Raw genomic sequence first — 3,890 nt, 5'->3', positions numbered from 1 at the left:
AAAAAACCAAAAAAAAAAAACAAAACAAACAAAAAAAAAGGCAAGTTGTCAGGGCTCCATTCACATGCTATATGCCTAGTCATGGGATAGCAAAGCAGCCCATAGGCGGCCAGGGAAGGAGTGAAGGGTCACTGTAAAGGGAAGCATAACATATAAAGACAAATGTACCAAGAGAATCTCTCTCAGAACAATACACTACAGCTGCCCCTTGTTTGCGCTCAGTGGTCTCTGCCTAAATAGGAGTCGTCTCTGCCTTGGAGTCCTCAGAGAACCCAAAAATCAAAACAGAAGAAGAAGAAGAAGAAAAAGAAGGAGGAGAAGATGGAGGAGGAGAAAAAGATGAGGAGGAAGAGACATTTTAAAATGAAGAAGACTACCTCCTCTCTCCTCCTGTACCCCATGTCCTGAAGGTTTCAGACCTCTTCCTCTTAAAAGCCTGATTCAAAGGGAAAGAGGAAAAGACCTCCCTTCACACTACAACCCAAGGAGCTAAAGCATTGTGCTCATTGCTTGCATTTTAATGTTCAAATTTTCTCTTAAGCTCAACAATACAGTTTGTGTCCAGGAAGAGAGAGGAGATCCTGGGGACCACTCGAGCACTCACCACAGAGACCTGGGTACCCACCTGAGGAGCAAGAGCAAGCCCGGGCTCAGTGGCCCATCCCAAATGTCTGGGTCCCATTTCCTCCTTTGTGAAAATGAGAGTCTTGAGCATCCAGCTTCCAGAGGCACGCCCAGCTCCACCTAACATTCTCTTCACCACAGTCTGACTGCATGGTTCCCCCACACAGACCCCAAGAAGTCTGAGCTTGCCACAGTCCATGAGGAGGGTCTTGGAAATGCAGATGGGAAAGCCCTACTCTTCTCTGGTTCCCTCCCTGCCCTAAAGTGTCCCCATTCGCCAAGAAATATGTGGCTTTATAATAGTAGAGAACCAGCAGTCCCTGAGGATGCTTAAGTTCTTATGACACCATTTGTTTCCAGCTTGACTCACAAAACCAAGCTCTACATAGCCAATAGGGTGTTTTCTTTTGACAGGACAAGCCCCTGTGGCTCAGCTCTCTATAAGAGTGTCTGTCTACCCCAGCAAACAGTTTACTCAGAAGCCCACAGTGCCTGATTCCTGCTTTCTGTCAGAGGCCTGCTTCTGTTCTAGCACTCTCTACCTGGACAAGAGTTCAGAAGAAACAGGCCCACACATCCTAGGCATCAACCCAAAGGCTGGGACATGATGGGTGTGCGCCCCTTCCAGGGAGTGGGATATAGCACGTACCTCCATCCCTGAGGCCTGAAGGTGAGTCTTGACTGGTGTCAGGTTTCTTAAAGGCTTTCCTTAGTAAGGGAAATGATCCTAACGAAGCAAACAGTCGAGTGTCTCATGTTTGCTTTATGACCCCAGCACAAACTATTGAGAAGAGAAACTACTGGAGACCAGGACCATTAAAACACTGGACAACACTAGGTCCTCAGTGACAGAGCTGAGCCGCTGAAATCTGTTACTGGCCCCCTTGGAGCACACTCGTGTGTTTAAGCCAGATGAGTCTTGGTTCCTGTCCTTGCAGCTGGATGCCTACTAACACATCCAGAGCCTAAACTAATAGACTCTATTGGCATATACAGCTTTCTCATTTCAGCTGTTTCCTGTCCATAATGATATGCTTAGCCCTACCTCCCTAGTATGCCCACTCCTCAACTGTCTACTCCGACTTCAAGAAACAGCACCATTCATCCACTATGCTCCATTGAAGTGCACGTGCTCTGACCTCCCCCGGTGAAGAATTTGTCAAATACACCTCTGTTTGATGCGACTGCAGCACACCTGTCAACTGCACTAGACTGTGAACTTCTTGTGGGCAGCAGTGTCAGGACCAACCTATGCCTCTGGCTCACTCTGTCAGAAGCAGTGAATGACACAATACTCTCCCCCTTACCGCCACCACCCCTCCTGCAGTGCAGATACTTTGTATCTTGATGTGAGTGGGCGCGTTGTCCAGTGGGAATGGTTTCTAAATGGCTTTCAGAGTCTAAAATGGAAGTACCGCTTTCAGAGTGCACCACTGAAAATGATTTAGGGCTTTGGGTGCACCCTTGTGTTCACGTCAACAAAAGAAATGAACAAAGATGAAGATGTGTCCTATTGTGTTTGGAGAGTAAAGGAATCTAGTCGGAAAGCTCAGCTCTAAGATGCACAGATGCTAAGGCCTGGAGGAACTGTATGCCCACTGCACCACACGGCATCAGTGTTGGACTGGTCTTCAGTGACCCGCACTCTTCAAAGGGAACTGTGAAACAAGGACTCGGACCATGGCTCCCATGTGCTGAATCAGCTCTACTGAAGCTCTCTGCTCTTAACACTGTGTGGCCGGGGCTCCATGCAGTTGTCTGTACTGCGCGTCTGTTGCTCCTCTGCCTCTTTCCTATCCCTTTCCATAGTCACACACACCCTGCTTCAATCTCATCCTGGAAATACATGCGGCTGTGGCAGCAGCTCAAATGAGTGGGCAGACACAAAAGATGTGGAATATACATAGATAAGGCTGATAACCTGGGCCCGACAACTTCAGCAATGCCTTATTCATTCAGGCTCAGACTCACCCTTTCTGAAAATTAGCTGATGTGTAGTGTGGTAGCGTCAACAAGTTCACTAGAGTTGTGATGACTTGTTGGACAATGCCAGTCACATACTCTATCTATCTTGCTATGGAGAGCAAAACTCCCAAGGGGAATAACGTGGCGAAGGGAGAAAATACAGTACCGGGACAGGCAGACCCCGGAGGCTGCGGGCTGCAGAGCTGAACACCACGGTAAACATTCAGCCCATCCCATGTTCTTAAACCTGAATCGAGCCTTAAAAACACAATCAGGAGAATTGTCTGCTGTAGACATCCTCCTCTGACTCTTCACTGCCTGAAAAACACATGAATGCTAGACTGGAGACACTCCACCATCAGAATGTACTGAATGCTTACTGTATGCTAGCTAGCATTAGGAGGCAAGAGAATGTTCTCCCTCGTTGGGGAGGCCTTGAAACATGAAGGAAGAGGGACAAAACTGGGTGACCAGGGTGGGAATGGACCAGCAGAAATGGCACTTCCGGGAAGACTGATATCACGTGGGAATGCCCACACAGGCTTCAGGGCCTGCACCTAAAATGTCTAATGAAAAGGAAAGGTCTCCTGGGCCTCCAACTTTAGTCTCAGAGACAAGGGAGTGCATCCAAAGGCAGGGGTCTGACTCTGTGGTGGGTGGACCGAAGCACTATGGGACACAGTGGGGACCCAGCCACATGCTACCCTTGGCTTCATTTCCTTGGTACATTTATGGGACCTCCCCTAGCACATCCCCAGTGTCCAGCCTTTCTTTTCTAAACATTTCTGTCTTCTGCATCCACAGTTTTCCTTTCTGGCCCTTCCTCTCTGCCTAGACCCCCTCGGGTCCCTATAAAGTCTTTGCACATTCCTGGGCATGGAGGGGGTCCCCTGTATATCCTCTTGTAGGGCTTACTTGGTCAAATGGGTCATGTCTTTACCTTTAGCAGACACTGACCCTGCCTGCAGGATCGTTCCTCTTATAGAGGACTTGTGGACCTGAAGCCCCAGGACACAAGGTGACATACACAGCAAGAACACCCAAACAGTGAGATCCTGTGCCCGGATAAACAGGGAGCTCCTAGCGGCCTCCCCACAGAGCATAGCACATCTTCAGAGAGGTGTAGTCTCTTCTATTTACAGTGCCCCACAATGAACCTCTCACCCTGGGAGCCTGATTTTGGTGAATCATCTTAACCTTCCCTTTGGAGGGTGATCTGATTCTTTTCTATTCTTGATGATCAGAAAACAACACAGCAGCATGAGAGAAAATAAAAGGCCTTGGCTTCTCTTTTGGAGAGC

This window comes from Mus caroli, chromosome 3 (genome assembly GCF_900094665.2).
Source record: "Mus caroli chromosome 3, CAROLI_EIJ_v1.1, whole genome shotgun sequence".
In the NCBI taxonomy this organism is placed as follows: Eukaryota; Metazoa; Chordata; class Mammalia; order Rodentia; family Muridae; genus Mus; species Mus caroli.
Note: the sequence above shows the minus strand (reverse complement) of the source record.